At 40.3% G+C, this 21,823-nt stretch overlaps 1 protein-coding gene across 1 annotated transcript in view; it reads right to left on the bottom strand.

Moving 5' to 3' along the window:
* Window positions 1-21,823, bottom strand: part of LOC124155498 (T-box protein H15-like) — a 161,409-nt gene that overhangs the window by 79,527 nt on the left and 60,059 nt on the right. The window lies entirely within an intron of this gene.

Here is a 21,823-nt window from a genome sequence, read left to right as displayed (position 1 = left end):
ATCTCCACCCCACTCCCTTAGGGTTGGAGGCGCCGAAAAGACCGTCACACACACACACGCTACCATGGGCATAACCGGGAGGGCGGGATGCTGGTGTCGGCCGCGGCGACCTTTCTATGAGGGAGCACACCGAGTGTGCCCACGTGACGGCGTGACAAAGGCAACAATGCTGCGATAATGAAGGGAGGCGATGGGGAGGGGGGATTTTGAATAGGAGGGGTGTACGAAATGGACAGGGAGGGGGATGCATGAGGCTCGGTTTTTGGTGAACACGTCCCGCGGTCGCGACGCCCGATAGGATGGCGGTCTCTCTCTCCCTCTGTCTGGGGTCGACGGGTGACAAAAGTCGAGAATTCGGTGTCGGGGTCCACAGTGTGGGGATGAAAGAGATACCGTGGAAAAAATAAGCGTTTGGACGCGAGAGAGAGCGTTGCTTTCGTTGTGGGTTTCGCTGTCACTCCGCCACAATCGGATTGGGGAGTCCTCCGCTTGAAGCGTGGAAAGAAGAGTCACAGTGGACGTTTGGTTCACGACTGCTACCGAGTGGGACAAGTAGTCTCCGGGCTCCCGTGCGGTGGCTGCTCTAATCAGATGCGGTCGTGCAATGGACCACCCGCCCGTCTCCCCGACGACGACAACAATGAGCGATGCAATTATTACGTTCGTCCATCACTAAATGGAAATTGATGAGGTTGGCAGGTAGAAGGACGGAAAACCACACAAAAGACGCACCCTTACATGTTGATATGAAGGAAAAAGGTCCAAAAATAATCATGTAGTCCACTGCAGAAAATACGGGATTTGTTATCATATTTTTTTCCGTAATAGTCAAAAAATGAATCAGTTGTACGCTAAATTATACTGTGAAATTTCGCTTTTTCACAATGCGTTTGTACGATTTATTTCCACTACCAACTATAACAAACGAATTTTTATGATTTCTTCAGCGGTTTAGAGTATATTCCTATTCTCTGACCGAAAAAAAGCACAAAACATTTTGAGTATCAGTGATAAAAAGTTAGAACTCGCGTGAATAAAAAGCATACAAAAATATTTAAGTTTCATATGCTCAAAAGACCTTATTTAGTATCATATTTTCCGGGGACGGAGAGGGTTATTATGGGTCTCCTACACAAATTGAAACATTGTTTTCTTACGCGACATCACGTGGACTACCTTTCATCCCTTTACTCTCCGACCTGCCCTTCAAGGGTGACTATCAACAGCAACATGTACCACCGCTAAACAGCCTTGACAGCCAGGTTTGACGAGGTTTTGATTCAAGGGATGGTATTCAAGGGAAGGGATTGGTTTAATGCGGTAAACCAATTTTTATTACACGCATCAGGAGGAAAACAATCCCATTTAATTGACACCCTTATAACTCCGGCAATGATCGTTCCAAGCATGACAGGTATCTTAGCATGTAAGCATTCTCGCATTAATGTTAAGTACAATAGCGCTTAAATCTGCAACTCAAAGCTTCATAAAACACCCTCATCATTGACCTGTTTTTGATATATTCGCTAACTCAAGAACAGTAAAAAAAATCGTCTGGCGCCGTGATTATTTCAAAATATTAGTGATAGTTTCCTAACGGTAAATTTCAATAATAACTTCAGAAAAGATCTCTCGGTGAGAACGCAATTTATCAAAATAAAACTTTACACTCCGTGCCTCTTTCATCTCGATGGTCTGTTTCACGGTATCATACGAGCAAAAAAGGAGGTTGAATGAAGTTAGACATACGTATATGAGAAAATTTCAACTGCATTTAGAATGAATAATAATATAAACATCCTGAAAAATTATCTCAAATTTAAATAGCCCTTCATCTCAACGAACGTAAATAAATCTCATCTAAGATTTAAAAAATAATCTTTACAACCAGAATCTGCAAAAAAAAAACACTCCAAATACCTTTCTCTTTGCGTGAGCTACACTGAGTTCCCAGAAATTAATGCAGAAAAAACGAGGACAGAATACCCTACGGAGAACTTCAAATATCTCACGGGAGACTTGAAAGTTATTCAAATCATTCAAAATGGAGGATGACACCACATCCTTAACGGTGGCGGAATAAACAAAGGACACCGCTTTTCCCAAGCACCTCCGCGAAACAATATGGAATGTTCTCCACACTGCGGGGCCTTTTGAAAAAAATAGAAGATGAAACCTTTTCGGCAAAGGAGATCCCATTAGCAATTCAAAACTACAGCCCGGGTAGGCCTCCAGAAAATCTGCTTATGTATGCAGCCGCAGCGAACAAGTCTGTGAAGTAGATATTAAGTGCATAATTAAAATGTGATCCTCGGACAAAATGAAACCATGGAGTAGGTACCATTTATTTCCAAGTTTCCAAAGGAGCTTTCACAGACATGTACTCTGAAACGTTGCTCAGCTTTCAAGCATTGTTCAAAACACACTTCATTACACTGTCCAACCTGACATGTAGTTAACTTCATTTTACCGAACGCCTGAGATCTTCATACTTAATGAAAATGACGCAGCCTATTTTAGTAACGCAAACTTCAACAATATAATGGTGGGACATCAGTGGATTAAACTTTAATTATAGCTCAGGATGAAATGGGCAATGAGGGTCTAGTATTTAAGAGCTAAATTATTATCTCCCCCAAATTTCAATGATTGTATCTCGCAAAAATTGTACCTATTCCACCACAGGTATATCGGAACAACTTTCCCGAGGTAGCACGCGAATTAAAATATTTCAAGCACATATAATTGATTGGCGCTTGCATTGCCAAGATAATGAGTTGAAATTGAGGCAGGGTCAGTCGTCAACATATCAAGTATTCAAAATTAACATCTCTGTCGATTGAAAAGGGTATTCTGACGTCAATTAATGCGAAAGTATGTTGTGAATAAAATTTTAATCTGATATTATCTTTGGCCCTGAACAACCAAAAACTACTCGTTTCTTTTCAAAGTAGCAGCGGCTGCGTACAATTGAGCAAGGCATAGGTTCTAGAACACACCGCAGAAATAGTGTGCTGAGCCGAAAAGCGCTGTAAGAGCGACATATCGAGCTGAATAAATCATAAACATAACGGGATCTTCTCATTTCAGAGCATCCGTTCAACTGTTTGACAACACTAATCAGCGAATCGGCGACGCATGGGTCCGAAGTATATGCACTCATGCCGCACAATGTCATAACTCAGATATAGCGTTGCTCGCGTTGCCCTGCACAGCCGCAGGAACATCAATGAAGTCCCCTCTCTGCCTCACACGTCTTTCATCCCACAGTCCCTCCCCACAGCTCATCCTTTGATGCCTCTCTCTCTCTCTGAGACAGCTTCACTCCCCCTCTTAAGCCACACTCAAAAATCCCTTTCGTCCAACACCAACTCCCCTTTCAAAAGCCAGAAATCCAACCTCAGCTATTTCGGTGATTAATAACGCTGTCCCAAGAGTTTCACTCGACCACGGCTAAATATAAATCCAAATAGAAAAGGCAAAATGCCTCATCCCTCGTGGCAATCCATGGAGGACATATCCCTACGAGTATAACTCCAACTATAGAGTGTTTTGCGTCAAGTACCATCGCGATGCATTTAATAACTCATTGAATCCAGATCCAGAATTATATTTCAAATTCTAACGAAGATAAAAATTAAAAAAAATACTTCCGTGGAATATTTCAAACCAAATCATATCTTTTTATGAATACAAACCTAATATATACAATCCATACCGCGTGTCAATACATCAAAAACGCCAATTTAACGGTTAAATATCGACTGAAAATGATCGGTTTAAGTTTTTTTAGCGACCTTTAGGCACCATTATTTGCAGTTGAATACCATTTTGATATTGAAAAATGAGGGTTTTGCGGTTTCCATCTTTTTTATTAAGGTCACTACATTTTCTTCCCCGAAAACAAATATCAAATTCGGATTTAGATAGCGAAAAACTATAACATTGGAAAAAATCATGGTCCTATATTAAACAAAATGGATTTGTGATTTTTGGCCACGCTTTTTCTTATTTCCTCACACTGTCCAATGCGCTTCGCTTCAACCCCTCTCTTGAAGACCAGAAGTGAATGGTCAGAGAGTCGGGCGACGCATCGACGCTTGACAACCTCCATTCGAGGCTTTAATGAGTAAAGCAATTCAACTTTCAGCATTCGCGATCCTTTTAAAATTTCCTGATAGGCACTATTTTCATTTAAACAGTTTTTTTTGATGGACGGTAATAAATCATTAGGTCTCAAAGCAATCATCATCCACGGTTATAATTTTCGACTGTTCAATGACGACAATAGATTCCACTGCATAAATGTTTCAAACTAGATGACAAATATTAAAAAAATGAATTGTTGCACAACAGGTAGAGCCAATTGTTAACCACACAGAGAATGGATTTGAGAAGAGGTATTTAAAAATATCCACAAAGTAACGCATACTGGGTAAGTTCACCAATCTATCCATTAACTTCGAAATGGGTGGTAAAGTTCCTTGATAGAATAGATGTTTATCTACAATAAGAAAACTACTCTTCAGATTTTAGCCTGTTCTTGATTCGACCTCCCAAGATCATACTGAGTTATTCAGCCTTGTTTCGAAGTTTCGTCCCTAATCATATTTGAATTGAACTTTCCAGCCCACCATTGATCTAGGGAATCTAAGTTTGGCATAGAATTGCTAGCAAAGATTCTAGCTTTACATTGCAGATACTTTACAGTTATGATATTCGTAATCAAAGCCTTTCGTCAGTCTTTTCTCCAACTTCGTCATCGATTCCATTGATCTAATTCCGTATCACGGCTCACTTGATAGCTTTCTTTTGATTCTAGCATTCGCACTTCACTTTGATGACACTCCTAGTTTCTACATCCCTCTCTTCACGTCCTTCCTCCTATCACTTGTTTGGCAGCAAGTGACTACAAAAAAGCACTCCTCACTTCTACGCCATATCTTCGATAAATCACCATCCAACTCTCAAATCATACGATTTTACTTCACGTCCTCAGTCATTCCTTTCATTTCCGACGCAAAGTCGCTTTCAGTAGCTCCTAAAAAGTAGATGACATCCTTCACCATCGCTTCAGAAAAAGGATTTCGTTAGAGTAATCGGTTTATCTTGTATCTGGTTTCCTTGTTCTTTGGCAGTGCATTTTTATTCTTTGCTCGGCGTATGAACCAAGGATTGGTGACGCCCGAATAACTGTGATACCGATATGGGATGCTTAATTTGTGTTGTATTGCGCATGCACACTGTTCGCGAAGGAAATTCTACGTGTATGGATTTACTATAAGAATTTCTACAGTTGTCAAGTTTCGCCTTTGCATGAATGTGGACGTATATTTTGCTATTATGCATAGTATTTTTATGACCAAATGGTGTGTATGTGGGGGCCCTCTTGCATGCTGGTTATTGATCACCCCCTGCCAAACACCCTAGAGGTGGCAAGCACGATATTATGTAGATGTAGATGTCAGTGAATGGATGCATACTTTTTCCATTGACAAATGATAACTAACCACTCCAGACGAACGACTATTTTACCGCCAGTTTGATGGGCAAATTAATAAGACCAAGACATCAACTGCAGTTCCTCCCCGTCCATCTTTGACGAGATGAAGTCGTTCCTGTCTCCGCAATGACACTTTACTTATTAGCCGATGCAGTTCGCGCGCTAAAAACGGAAGCGATGCATAAATGCCCGCGGCCTAACGTGATAATCCCACGCGACGCTGCGGTCGGCAAAGTGAGTCGTTTTGGCATTATTGAGTGGCGCAATTAAGATGATTAACTCGCGAGACACCGAAGCTGCTGCCTCTCGCCATTTTATACCACCCTGTGTCCTAATCACGCCTACTACACGACCGGAGCTGAGTCTACACCATCCATTGAGACCGCTCCTTCCACGTAGGCGTCCTCGTTCGAATCGCATTTCCCCCCGAGGAGACGTTCAAGGCACCGCATATTTATGAATCCATTCCTCCGACCCGAGTCGGGGGGTTGAAAGGTCAAGAATGCCCAATGCAGCTCTCCCCCCCGCCAGGAACCCCTCTCCGTTCGATACTGCGCTTAAGTAAACCGTCGACTCCCAGTTGAGTCTTACGTCGATTTCATCTTAGACGGCGGGGGTGCTGGGCTGCCAATGGGTTTGCTGCAACCTCCTCATTCCTTAATAGTGGCGTAGCCAGGAATTTCGTTCGGTGGGGAGATCCAAAATCAGGGGGAAAATTTTTTTAAAAACAAGGTACTAAGTAGAGGATTTTAAACTAATTTCAACACTTTCCATAATCGAAAAAAATTCACTTTTCATAGAAATATTTTGCAAATCCTTGATTTTTCAATATTTTTTTTCTTTTATGAAGGAAAATAATTTCGCTTTTATAATTCGGGGGGGGGGGGGTACGGACCCCCCGAATCCCCCTGGCTACGCCACTGCCATAATATCATTCTATGGAACCAAGAAACACGAATATTACAATAGACAATTCTCATGTACATGTTTTCTCTGGATGTGTTTTCGACCGCCGCGAATGTTATTTAACGTATTTCATATTGACATCATTTATAAAAAGTATTATTCAAACGGCAGTATTCACACTGAATAGATTATTACTATAATATTATTTTTCAATAATAAATTTTAATGGGAACCTTAGCAAAAAAAAGTCCAATCAGGCCCTTGCGAGAGTTGTTATCCACAAAATCATCGCCCCTACTGCGCCCCTGGACGTTTTGGTTTTACAACTGACGAAATATTTTGATCAATTCATTTAGTTCTGCCTTAAGAATAAGATGACGGACATATGGCTTGTAGATGTTCATTCCTTATTTTGAACATTGGTTGTTAAATTGGTAGGAATAGAAACTAACATTTGAGAGCCACTTTAAAAATTACCACTTTTCCAACTTCTCCAAAAAATTGATTAACCACTGGTTGCGGTAGTAACCATTCCTCACGCCAGTGACTGACGATGTCGACGCAAATATCATAACAAATGCGAAAACCTTCGGTTAGTTCGGTATGACGATGGCAATATTTTGGCATCCCGACTATTTTTTTTCAAATCAAAAGACGTGCTCACTAAGAAGATAGATCACCACGCCTTCCACCGATGAAAGAAGACCCCGAGAAAGGATTAGGGACAAAGCGCTTTAGCGTCTGACAAGGAAAGAACGAGGGGTCGCCCACCCCCACCCTTTGTGTAAGGCCAATAATGACGGTGTCAGGGACTTGGTCCTTTTCCTGGAAAAGCCATCCGGCTGTGAAAAGGGTCTCCAGACGCGAGCTGACCCCTCGCACTAGGGTGCCCCCAAGGGTCCTTTGGGTGAGTGACAGGACTTCTGGCAGGCATTTTTCCTTACCCGCAGCTCGAACAAACAAAACACAGAAATAAATGTCCGCTTTCTATCGCAATTCATTCACAGATACCCCTAAGTTCTCTCGAGGGACTCCACAGCTTAGATAAATCAGGAACCTCTGCTTAATGTGTATCTCCAGGAATCAGCGTCCCCATGGAGGTAAATAATGGATTTTACAACAGTACCATGGCCTCTTCATATCAATAATGTCGTGCGGTGAGTATTGTCATCGCAACTACGGATTCCACAGTTACTTCTGGGTTGGCTTTAAACTTGAATTTGAACTCCCAACCTTATTCCATCCTTAAGTGAATTTTTTAGCGTGGATGTGCAGTGAAAATTACAGAAAGAAATGCATAAGCGAAAAATAGCACCTTTATATGGATCGAGAACTAAAAGGAGAAATAATACTGAAATCCCCTTGGCTTTAAGAGTTAGTGCACAGATTTCTTTACTTAATCGCGTCCTTCATTTTTGCAGCAGTTTATTCAAAGATCCATAAGATATCGTTTTTATAATACATTTTATTGCAATGGATTGAACAGAAAAATCAAAATATTCACTTTTCTATTACCTATCCCAATGAGTTTTTTAACAATAGCACACCAAAAGAACACTAGTTGACACCAGCTGTTCTAGTTACTTTCCTTATATCTACCTTCTGTTTTCTCTATCCGTCACTTTTATTGCACTCTTGGAAATGCTCACATTTTCAAACATGTTACGGATATTAATATTTACATTTCATTAAATTTGTTCGAAAATGTTATTCGGATAGTAGCTTAACGCTAGTTTTAGCAAATAGCATAGAAAAAAATTATATCACAGCAATGCTAGGAAACTGAGAACATAGAACTCAACTATAACTGGTCATTTTCAAAAAAATATCGACCAAAGAATTTCTCGCCAATCAGCGCCTTTTAGGCACGGTTAAAATATTCAAAGAGCACGCGTCACTTTAGTTCTCAGCACGCACTTCGATCACTTTTGATACTAATAATTCATCCCTCACCAAGCACTCACACGCCCTGATACCCTTTCGAATACATCACAATTGTGATGAGATGGTAGGGAGTTGATAGCAATAATGCTCCATTAAACTGATCCCCATCACTACTTTGCTAGTCAAATCGTCCGCATGGACAAATTTGGGGATGGGGCGAGGGATGAACCAAGCCGCTCATCGGGGGCGGAAATAGATGTCTCCGGGATTGAGTCCATGGAAGGGGAAGAGGAGAGAAGGGGGGATGTTGGAATCACACGCGAACAAAACCAGCTAACCGCTCCCTGGAGATGAGAGGAGAGGAATGGGGCGAAACGTGTTAGGGATACGGAAAAGTGGAAGCGGGTACTGTGGAGATACGAACGCCCGATAGCGTCAGGGTTTCGAGAGGAAGGGTGTCTTCGGGGAATGATCGAGGCTCGTGAAGAGCCAAAGGGAGTCTAAAAAGGGTGCCGGAGCGGGGAGGGGGCGGGGAAAATGAGAGTTATTGGAGCCTGAGGGTGTAAGTGAATGAAGGGACGGGGATAGGATAGCACCCGAAGTTACCCCTAAGGGGTAGGCCCAATTCCAAAGGGCAGTTCAGGGTGCAGTGGGCAGGAATTAAAAGGGTTTACAAGGGTTGGGTAAATTGGGTAGGGTCATGTGTCAAATCGTCTGGGGAGGGGTTCGAGAAAAAAATGTGGGAAGAGTAGGGAGGAAGGGTTGTCGGGGAGTAATTAATGAATAGGCGCTCGTGGGAAGTGATTGAGGCTCCGTAATGGAAACGTATGTTGCATCACATCAATCAACGTAATCCACTCTTAAAATTAAAAAAAAAACATTCTTCTAGCATAAAACACATTTGCGAGCTGATTTTAAAAAAAAGGTGCATTTGGAATTCAATCGAAATTGCACGCACATTAGGAGGAATTAATCACAACTCTGTATCAAATTGCTTGAAAATTGCATTTTTCCTTTAAATATACTCTATTAATAATCTAATAATTATTATTCTTGAATAATTCAACTGGCGGCAAAAAAATAAACGCTCAAATTAGCCTTGCACGTGTAAATCAAAGAGCTAAATCTGATAACATGATAAATCATAATTAAATAGCATTTTAAAAAGAATAAAGGAAATATTTCACCAGTTAATCATTTCGAGGTAGAAATAATTGAGTTAGCATTGATTGATTTCATTTATTTTAATCAAAATGACATCTTATAAATACAAGTTTAGGCTCTGCATTGTATGATAAATATTATCACTTTTCTCACCGTACAGAGAAATATTCGGCATAGACATGAATATTCGTAATAGACATTAATCTAAATAAACATTCCAAATAAAGAGCCCGGATTTGAAATGAATATGATAAATCATGAGACTACACTCACAATCTCTAAAAGATTATGTTCTCTCACGGTAATAATCATAGTTCATTAACGCTAAATTCCTTTTTTTCAATAAATCTAATGAATATACCAAATTAAGACCATTTTCGGTTTATGTAGATTATCTTGAGTGGCACATGCAAAGGTTTGAATTGGTCGTTTAGAATTGATAGCTATAATTATAGACAGAGAAAAATAGGAGAGTTTATTCATGGAAGAGTGTATCCTTTTATTCCTCTAATGAAGGAAAATGAGGCGAGAATACTAGAATCGCTTCCTTTTACATTCCCCAAATTATAGATCTCCCACCTAGACTTCCCTTAGGGCCATCAAAAGAGAGGAAAAAAGCATGGCTAGACCAACAAATGGAGCTTGGGAAAACATGTATTTTTTTCCAGCAATTTCGTCCGCCACCGGGGGAGCGGTTGGGTGGTGGGAGGGTTGAAAGGAGACCTGGGGGGAAATGGGGAATTGGGGGAGGGGGAGATTGGGTCGAATAGAGCAGAATAGGTATCCATCTAAAGGAAGGATTTCAGGGCACGAAGAAGCGCAAGGGAAGAGATAAGTGCCGCAACTGAAGAAAACCAAAGCAATGAGTGAGAATTTGTAACACGCGATACATCAATTACAGCAATGAGCTATCCATTTCAGTTAAGCAATTACACTATGTGATACTCCACTGAGTTACCCACTATTACCTTCTTATTTTTGATCCTGAGTAGGCACAGTACATTATTTAATGTCTAATTTGTAAGGAAACTATACTAAATGTGAAAGTATATTTTTATAATAGTATTTTCTTGTAGTTTTCTACATGATTTTCGATGTACACAGTATTTTTCTTTTCGTTTTACTGTTGAATACAAAGAATTCAACTCTCTGATGATACCATATTGTACTGTAATTAATGATTGATGATTGATTTCACCTAATAAAGCTATGATATTAGGCATGAACCACTAGCAATAATTAATAGTGCATCAAATATTTTATAATAATAAATAATATTTATTTTACCATAATATTACCTTGTATCATATTAGTTGAACTTCGTCTAAGATTTCTATGTAATCCCACATCGCAATTAGTATCCTTAAAGGTAAATGCCTAGCGAAAATATTTATTTTGGTATTTCTAATATTTTTAAAGAAAAAATGGCCTAAGTCATTGTTTCCCATATTTTTTCTGAGGTGGGAGGGGATGATGAAAGCAGTGTTGGAGGATGGAATATTGGGTAAACGAGGGAGAGGAAGGAAGAGAATAAGATTTTTAGGTAAAATAAATGGCAAAAGGCCTTTCAGTGAATTTAAGAGGGAAGACCATGACTGGTAGGGAGACTCCCAGAATACTTTTTTTATACTCAATGGAAAGCGGAAGAATATTTAATCGGTAGAATATCTGTATAATAATAAGCAGAAAAATATGTACGTGTGGGTGTAAATGGTGTAAAAAAAATTACTGGTGTTAGTACGCGGTGATAAGAGCAAGGGGTGGCAGAATTGTGATGATGATTAGGGGTGCAAAAGGATCTCCGGGTATCCAATGGAGGCGAGGATCGCACCAGGGTACGGGACGAGAGAGTGAACTGGGAGTCACGCGATGTGGCCATCAGGAAAGCTGGGTGGCTGATGGCGGATTGGCGGGGTTTGAGGGGACTTATAAAGAGTGAAGTTAACTCTTATAGAACAACATAATGAAAATATTTACAAAGATATCGCACAGTGTATTTATTTGAATTTAAAAACTTTATAACACGCGTTTCCACTGTCTTGTAGCCATCATAAGGTACATTATAGTAAGGAAAGAATCCGTCGTACAGATAAATTGCATAAAATGCCAGACTTGCGTCATTTCACAAGGAATAAAAGAAGGTGGGGAAAGGGGAAGAAGCTGGGGGGAAGGCAGATTTACTGATAAAGTTAAGTGCTGATCACAGAGAACAAATGCAAAACTCTTCTCCCTCTTGAACAGGACCTTACGGGAACGATCTACAAGAAAAAATATTGAGCCCTTCCCGACAAAAATATATATTTAAAGAATCTGTTTCAGGTGTAAGTTTTTAAGGATTTGTTATAATGTTATCAATTGATTTACTCTTACGTTAATGCTAACACCGCACCATGTACCTACTTTAAACAATTTAATAGTAATAATACCAGGTGATGTTGCACGAAACCGGTCGTCTAAAATTATATACATGTGAAATTCAAGTGTTTTATGTAAAATAAACTAATTTTTCCAAGTGACGCCTCAATCAACTGATTTAATTCAGTCATTTTCAACGCATGCTGACGGGACTTAAAACTTATATAATTTTCCATCTACCCCGAAAACAGCTCGCAACGGTCAATACATGGAGGATTCCTACAACCACCAACCGTACAGACACGAACACTCATGTTCTGGATAGAGGCAGTGGGGCCGACTCCATGGAACCTGAGGGTGCCCGAGCCCCCTCTAAAATCTGTTATGGGTGTGAAGAAAAAATGTGCCAGGCTTGTCGATTTTCCCCGGAGTGTCCAGATATCGAGATTCGAGTAATCAGGGTTCTTATGTTGATCATATGACTCTTCTAAAATGCTTAAAAAACTTAAAACTCCCTACTTATAAAATTTCCAGGGGCAAGTTCCGCGGTTTGGGCCCCCCCAATATTTTTTGTAAGCAGGCATTCCTGCATAGAGGTAACTTAACCAGACAGGACTCGAATCCGCGACCTTCGGAGGAGGACTTCACCCCGCCACCCCCGGAGGCCGGCTATGTAAGGGTATCATGAGTGTGTGAGAAACAGGGACACCTCTCCCTCGCCTCGGACTTCTTCACCTCGTGACGCCTTGGATGCACGCACGCGTCACGAATTCAGGTGTTGAAAATGGGAGGCCGGTCGCAGGCAATGAAAGGGCGGCCACAACCCCTCTGGTATTCCGCCCCCCCCCCCTTAGCGTGGGGGTGTGGGAAGGGGGTTGAAATTGGAGTGGTCTTTGGCCGCATACCCGCCGGTCGAAGGGAGGGGGGGGGGGAAGTGGTGTGGGGATTACAAAGTGAAACGCTCGACACATTTTTCCTTAATATGCCCGCGGAGATGATTGATCGAGAAAAATTAAGGCGGAGTGTTGGTTGGGTGGGCGAGGAGGTCGGAATTGATGCCTTTTACGAACCACACATCTCCTCCACCTCCCCGATGATTGATATCAGATAAATGCAATTAGGGTGGGCATTCGGGCCTCCCTTCCTCACACACTCACACCAACCGAGCAGCCATCGAGAGGGTGAAACCGTTTTGTAATGCGCGGCTTTGGTGGCGCCCAGGACAGCCTTAAAGCGCAGACTATTTCCGCGCGAGCTGCGGCCACAAGGCTCGCCTAAATTTGCCAGCACCACAAAATATTATAATTCATATTAATTTCGCTTTTTCGCTAACTTGAACAGAATCACTAACAAGTCAATATTCAGATATCCCTACGCTGACCAGCTGCACTAAAAGGAAATCAAATTTTCTAATCTTTATTTATTAGCTTTACACAAATGAATCAAGAAATATTTCCAGTTTATTATAGGGAATAGTCCTCAACTTTATTCCAAATGATATTTTTTATTTCCGGTGAATATTTCAGAAATCAACGTTTTAAATTGTTGAATCTATCTTTCACTTTTAGACCTACATTTGAGCTCGGCACCTCATGTTCAGCCTTAAAGTCTTACATTTACCACCTAGGCCGCATCTAAGCCGCTTGGTCGCATGGATTGTTTTAACCCTTTAAAACTCAATTTTGCTTCTAAGCAACATCAAAAATGTTTAACATTTCAGCTCTATTTAGGAGATATCTAAACTAAATATTATTTTTAGTGTACATTTTAATGACGAAATATTTAGCTGCCAGGATAATTATCATTGAGTGTAAAATTTTCAAGTTTTCAAAATGAAAAATCTTGAAATTTGATTTCTTCCAGAAACAGCTCAGGGTTAGAAAGGGTTAAATAACTCCGCAGCACTTGATACTTCATTTCATTTTTTGGAGCATGTAACACAGATCAAGTGAGTTTGCGACATCTAATGAAACTTCACCATTTTTTCGTCTTGCAGTATTGCTGTTGGTTGAAGAAAGCTGGAGGGGAAGGTCGGTGGGATGAGAGAAGGGGTATTTTAACCAAGGGAACCTCCCACGTGCGTTTTCCCCCCTGTGCCGCTTTATGTCCTCTTGCCGAAAGGAACGAAATTACCACCGTCGTGAAAAATTCGACCAAAATGCGGCCGCAAAACGTCCCAGTCCCTTTTTCCAAGAAAAATGTGGCGAGGTCGTCCGAGAGAAATTGACTCCTTACCAAAATGAATGTTTCCCCCGTAATGGATCCGACGAACGAAATTAAAACCAGATCAACCCGAGGAGGGCGTCGGGGGAAAGGGTTGGAGGGACAAAGAAAAGTGAAAAAGCACGATAGCATCTCTCTATATATATCTCCCCCTCTTCCCAAAGAAGGAATAAAGGGAACCACGATACCATCCCTGCGTGACAAGAATTCAAACTCTCAGGTGGCAAATGAAAAATTAATGAAGTGAATGTTAAGAGGACTTAATAACCGTATTACCATATTTCATCGATAATTCGGCGTGAAAATTTTGGTCGAATTATAAAGGAAGAAGGAATGGGATTAAAAAATAAAACTCAACCGTTACGTTAATATTCGCGTTTCCACACAAAGGAAAAATTGAAACATGGAATGTTTTAAAATGCCTTGTCCCGCCCGCAATTAATTCTAATTTACTCCTCATCAGAAAATAAAAAGAAATATGAAAATTTTGGAAATTCACCACAAGAGAATTCCTTCTCAGAGATCTCGTGTTGCTTTAATGAAGCCTGTGTTTCTCTTGTGCTGAGAAGCGACAAAGGGAACTCGTTCACGACTTTCATTTTGAAAGAAATAGCTTGTGAATTGATGTCGGGAGTTGATAAAGATCTCAGAGGCGGTAGAAATTCTTTGAATGCCTAATTTTTTAACCAAAAACCCATGCAATATAAATTTATTTTCGTGTCCTTCGGCTTCCATTGATGTAATTCTTCATGAGTTTTTCCACATATTTATGCTTTCCAGGTGCGTTTCCATAATGATGAGGCGTGTAACATTTTGAATGTAAGCTCCATTAATATTGTAAATTTCTACCTAAAGCTGCCTTTCTATTGAGCAATCGCTTCCATGTGGGATAAATTGGTCTTCAAACACGCTACGTTGCGGCACTATTAAAACACTTATTTTTCACTCATTCTCTTCACAGAGTGAAAATTTTATTCTTTACTGAATTTCCAATTATATTGAGTCGAAGTAAATTTACCTCTGTCCATTAATTCTGCCATATTGATATTTTTGAAAAGGGTGGACGAAAAATAGAATCAAATAAAATATAACGTATAACCAAAAAAATAAAAGCTTTTGATAGTCCACGAAGCGAATAAAAATCACACAGTATTGGGTCTTATGTTTTATAAGTTAAATATATTGATTTCATGTGGCAATATAACACTTCAGCCATTTGTTGCAATTCTACACTATACCGTCGGTCTTCAAGACTGAAATCTGGAGCAAATTTTTAGCTTTTTCTGTAAATTCTGAATTCGAGTAGACATGTATAGCAAGGATGATACCCTATGTATGTTGCCTTCATTACCTCCATAGCTCCTAAATTTGTTATCAAAGCATCTCGATGAAGTTAATTTCCATTCATGACGAATTGGCACTTCATTCGGCTTCATTGGTGACGAATATCAGGTGAGGGATCTGTTACGATTATTAAGTTGGAGACGGCGCACCATAAGAGCCTCCCTAAAGTGCTGCATTCGTCACGTCTGGAACCCTATCTAATGGCCACCTGAGTCGAGTTATATTTTATCCATCGTAAGAAGGGATGAGGACCGTATTTCTAATCGTGATCTTGGAAACATATACGTAAGCGTCGCTAAAATATTTCCGCTGTAATTTTATCACCTCCAGATTCTATGAAACTTCCTGATTGATTATACATATGTCGTTCCGACTGAATGGCGAAAACAATTATGGCCCACATATTGAGATACATACATGATAGATACTGATATTTGAATTCATATAGAACAAATGGCCAAAAAAGAGGGCACAGGGGTATTTAAATTTTAAAAATATTAATAAAAACATTCAACACTTTTTCAAAAAGCATAGGATCGTATTGACAATTGATGACCTACTTTATGTGCAAATTTTCCTGTGAATATTCTTGAATAAATTAAGCATTGGAAGTTGCATCACTGCAACACGCTTCAATACATAACTATAGCTAACTTCAATCTACCTGATACATCGTTTTAAAAATTACCGTCCACAAATGACCTTTGATGTCAATCCACAAGATGAGACAATACGGAGTTTAATAATCGTTAAAGAAGATATTTACAAAGTAAAAACTTTCTCAAACAAAAACATTTGCATTCGACTAACGCATTTGAAATTCTGTTTTTGTATTATTTTGCTAATATACCAAAATAAGTTAACCCATAATAATTTTGCAATTCTTATATATCTTTTTTGCTTAAACTAACTCTACATCCAAGCCGTTATCTGAAATTCATGCGAACATACCGGCACTGGCTTGAAACATACCAAATATTTGAGGGTTATAAAATTAAATTCTCAAAAAACAAAATAAAGACTTCACTATTTTTCAAAACAGTCTACGGATCACGAAAAAAAGAATATATAATGCGAAAGTTTTCACAAAAACGACATTTTATTTCGCCTCTTTGATTAAACCTTCTTCGGCGTCTGCCGCGGTCGTCGCGGTAATTATGACTCGAGTTCACTCTATCACCATGGATTCCGATGGCGGGCCGGCTGCCGCTTGGCTTCTCCACGAGAAAACGCTTCATTAATTTCAATCCCTATTTTCCGTAAATAAGAAATCTCGCCCGTTGTTTCCATAAATTAAGAGGGGTTCTTCGCTCCGCGCTAATTAGCCACTGTATCCTCCCCTCCCCCTCGCAGCTGTGCCGAGACATAAATAAGGGTTGGGGTATTCCTTTGACAATTCTTTTTTTCCTCCCCCTACCCCTTCCAGTGGTAATTATTTTGCCAAAGTACTAAAGATAAGTGAATTCCATCACAATTTCCAAAGAAAAGAAATTCTCTCAGACCCCCAAGGATAGAAATTTACAACATCTGAAAGGACATAACGTGTCGTTGTCGCTAATGGTGCATTTGAAATCTTTTCCAGGATAGAGGCATTGCTAATGAAGCATGTCGTGGAAGCAGACTGAACGCGTTATATTTTTATGGAAAGGAACCAAAAACGCGTTTAATTAGTGCAACAGGAGAACTATTCCTGCGATAAATCTTTAATTTGCTGAACAAAATGATCCCACTCGCACATAACCGTTAAATATCACAGGTATTTATTTTTCAATGGATTTGGATCTCTTTGGAAGGTAATTTTGGCTATGATTGTTATAAACTTTTACGTATCCATCAAATAATTGACTTCAGTACATGTCAATTCTCATGTTACTCTTGCAGATCGGTGTAAATCAACAGCATATTTTAATACTTTATTTTATCCTTTCCTAAAGACTCTTAAGACACCAATGAATACACCAGCACCTGAACTGTACAATAGTAAAGGAATAAAAAAAATGAAATGAGAACAGTAAATGTTACATGAAAATGCAAATGCCTAACGGACCACAAGACTAGAATGTTTCTGTAACCAGCGTGGAAGTAAATTACTTAGATTCGGATTGCCTATGGAAAAATAGACCAAAAGGATTACCTATTATCAGACCATATCCTGAAGTCTCATTTTGGTTCCATTTTTTGTCGTTAGATGCAAAAAAGATTCCGCAACCTATCAGAAAGTTAATGAGCATCTCTCCAAATCTTGCCAAGAACATTTGGAGTCATAAGTGTATTATAACTCAAAAGGCAAAAATATATTAACTCCATATGAGGCAAAGATACAGTACAGGAATAATGGCATTTCTCGTACAGCGGAGGAACACTAATAAGGTGTATACATCACCCCCCAATGATCGATTTATTGTTACTTATAGCACAAATATGCAGGTTTCATACCTGAAAATAAAAAAATCTCAAATTCATACCGAGCCTTTTTGATTATTGGACCTCCGTGAAGTTCTAGATAAAGATAACTGCGTTAGCCAGCATGTTGACATTATTAAAGATTTTTCTGTGTCTGCGGTGGCCGACGTATCTTCTCCTTGAGCAGTTTAAGAGAGAACCATAAGCTGCTGAAGATGGGTTTAACTCGATATAAAACGCTTCCACCTCATCAAGCCGGAAGCCGCGTCGCCTGCAATGCAAATAAATTTCCTAATCGCCTCGGACACCGATACAGCGGAGTGTGGGTGGTGTGAAAGTGGGGAAAAACGGGGTTATTTTTAAAGAAAAAGGAGTGGAAAAGATTTGGCTCGAGATCAGACCCCCCCCCCTCCACCCCACCTCAAGTCAACCCGGTCCATATACTCCTACCTGTCTCAGCGTCTTCATTAAGTTTTCCGGAGCTACTTAGGCTGTTGGCCGCGAGCCTCGGGAGTTTGGCGCTGCTATTAGCGCGGCACTCAACAACTGTTCCCTTAATATACTCCCTTAAATTAACCAAGCGCTCCGGGCAAATTTTCTCTTTGCACCTCTCCCACGCTCAGACTTAGTGGGTACTTTTAAGAAACTGTGTACTACTCACCGACGGTCATTTTTAAGGAGGTTACAACGATGCCTCGAGGTCTCAAGAAGCTTTCCTGTCACCACGGGTGACAAGTCTTAATTTTTTTTACGGCCATCTATTGTCCTTTCGGCTGTATTCCCTACCTCCAAAGAGGAAGAATTCTCTCAGCGCCGCGAGCGGCCGTTAATGTAAACGAGCCGGCCGTAAAATTCTCTCAGGATTTATTTCAGAGTGCGGGCTTGAGAAATTTCACCGCCTATCCCAGTGGCTATTGGCTACAATTCAATAGGACATGAGGCAAGCACTAGCCGATATTACCCGGCATCCAAATGGTAATTAATCCGCAGTTTTCAATTGTGCGTAGTTATTCTCCTCGTTCAAGTCGCAAGGATTTTTAAACATGATTTTCGAAAGATTATATCCTTGAATACCAATATTTCCTGTTCATTCAATCTTCATAAAGTACCGATTTATCATATTTAAAGTCAATTTCTCAATACCTAACACGTAGTGCAGCGATTAGTGATTTATCGCCGATTAGCCGTCGCAAAAGTCGATCAATCTTCATTGCGCCCGGTTTATAATTGCAAATGAAAAGCATGAATAACGTTATAATAACCAATTTGAAGATTTTATTGGATGTTTTCCGAGTCGCAAATGCAACAACCATCTATTTTCTACATGCATCCCCTTCGTAGTAACAGGGAAATTTTAACGTCAGGCATCTGTTGTTGGGATATGTTCCTCTACTATTTATACCGATAAATTACAAAGCGAGCGCAACTGCTGCACATAGACACTAATGAAAGTTAATTACGATTATTAATTGATCCCTACTCTGAAAGACCTAAATATTTAACGAGAAAATACTTTTTTATTGCGAAATCATATTTGTAACCTTTTAAAGGGACCCAGTCACACACTCGGTGATTCAACCCGAACAATGGTTTGGCTAAGTCAGGGTAGAGTTCGCCCCGAACTAAGCTACAGGCGTGCGGATGTCACACATTCAGGGTGGGGTCCAGTTCCTTTCCTGGGCCACCTCGCACTAAAAGGATTTATATTTGGGGTGAAAGAAGGCTTCAAACGGGATTTGAACTGGGTACCTCTCGATCAGCATCTTATAAGTGCTCTACCGATTAGGCTACCACGCTCCCCTTTATGATACTTAATGAATGAAAACAAAAAAAAACGAATTCGTTTGAGCAAGCAGAATTGACTGCAAAAGTTTAGAAAGGTAAGGGCCTTTCATCCCCTTCCTGGAATTTATATTTATGCCTTAGTTTACTTGAAGACTTCCCTTGCATTGAGAGGTTTTCTTTGCTACAGTTATTCCTCCTCTAACATTAGAGAAGCAAGAGAACCATGAAGATGCATGATTGTATTTCAATAATTCAAATTCTTATTTTTGAAAAAAATGAAAGGGAATTTCCTAAGCATTATTCATGAGCAGAGGACATCCTAAATTTGGTTTTTGTTTCAGTCCGTGTTTCGTTCCAAAGCTATGCATGATCTGTCATTTTCTTCTGCACTAGAGTAAATGTGGAATTACCGTAAATGGTAAAAAGGCGTGATGTGTCTCTAGCGGATACTACTACGTTTTTCGGTGCAATCATTTTTTCTTTTATACTTTACAAGCTGTCAACATTTTTTAAAATTCCATTCTCCCCCAGGTCAACACTGTTCCCATGTTACATAATTAATGGTGAATTGAATGGAAATTGCTGTTCCCATATTTTTTTATTTTCTGTTGAGTGTAATATTTCATCTGTACTTCTTAGGTATTTATTACATCCTATTGTTTTCCAATTGTATAAGCAAGCTGAATTTTTATTTCTGAAAAGTCATCAGGAACTTGTGGGTCCACGACAGTAAGCGTTTGTTATTGTGAAATTTCGGCAGTAGGTTCTACTGCCTGTGACCCCAAATTCAAAATGAATGCACAAATCATCCGCTCTTTGTCTTCTCGTACACGAACTCTATGCATATCCTCGTGAACCTGCAAATATGGTCGCGGATTCCGCGATCGGAGATTGAAATGGCCGCGCAAAAAAGAGCGTTTCCCAAGTGAAGTCTATCTTCCTCCAAAAGAGAGAGAGAGATGAAGAGAGAGGGAGCGTGCGGTAATGGACGATCTCGGGGTCGATTAATTTCCCAACGACCGAAGTAATTGCGACGGGGACGCCATTAAAGCGAGGCTCATCCATCGGCACCCGGGCGAACCAGCGAGAAACAAAGGAGCGGGAGGAGGCGACAACAATGGCGGCGCGGCGGAGACACGCCGAAACAGGCATCCCTTTCATCTCTCTGCTCCCCCTCCCCTTCCCTTTAGCAGCCTCCCCCTCGCGTATCCGCGGAGCCTGAATGCCAGCCAAGTCGAACGGCAAAGGGGAAGGGTCGAACTCCCTACGCTCCATACTACTATTCTCACCCTACCCAACCCTAGTAGACTTCTCCCCTCAGCCTTAACCCGACCCCTCCCCCTCTTCTCACCACTGAGATGTCAGTCTCCGCCCTATAAAGTAACCCTTCACACTGCATTCCACATTGTTCCCGAGTCGTTTCGAATGCGCCAGGTAAGCAGACAAGGGACAACTTATCATCTCCCGCTTTATCGCGGGAGCTGTGTTATAAGGCTCCTTACAAACCATGCGAGGACATGTGCCGAAGGTGAAGATGCATATTTAAGTATGGGAAATATCACCCCCCCCCGAAACTAACGTTGATTAGTTGAGGACACCTCATCATATTTTTAAAGTAAATATTCCGCTTTTTGCCATTACTTTGTACACAAAACTTGAATATATGCTATTTCAATATTAAATGCATTGAAATCCCAAAGAAAAAAGTATTTTTGCAGCACGATAAAACATATAAATCAACCACAGCCTGTATAATTCGGGTTATAGAAAACCTTCTTATGATCAACTGTACTTTCCCATCATCTTCAATGGAAATACCTAAGCTGGTGAAAAAAGTTCTATACTTCTACGTGATTTACCCATTTACCTAAAAATTGGATATGCACGTACTTTTCTCAATCAGTCCCTTACTTATCCTCTTACCCACGCGTTTTAATCTGATCGTTTTAGCTTCTTTATGCACTCCCTCTTTCCTTGCTCCACTGATATGTCAGTCTCTACACCGTTAAGTAACACTTTGCACTGCATTCCATATTGTTCCGAATCGTCTCCATTGTACCAAGTAGGCAGGCAAGGGTCAAAATATCTGTTAAAAGGTCTTATCCCTAGAAAACTCTTTTGTTGCAAGAGATATACCATAATATCAACGCATTATACAGGCCACGCTAACAAATTTTTGGAAGGGGAGGATACATTAAACATTCTTTTTTGTGCTAAAGGTATGAATCAATATTTGGAACTCATATACTTCAATAT

Source organism: Ischnura elegans, chromosome 3 (genome assembly GCF_921293095.1).
Source record: "Ischnura elegans chromosome 3, ioIscEleg1.1, whole genome shotgun sequence".
Taxonomy (NCBI): domain Eukaryota; kingdom Metazoa; phylum Arthropoda; class Insecta; order Odonata; family Coenagrionidae; genus Ischnura; species Ischnura elegans.
The sequence above is the reverse complement of the archived record's forward strand: the minus strand, read 5'-3'. Positions and strand labels throughout refer to the sequence as shown.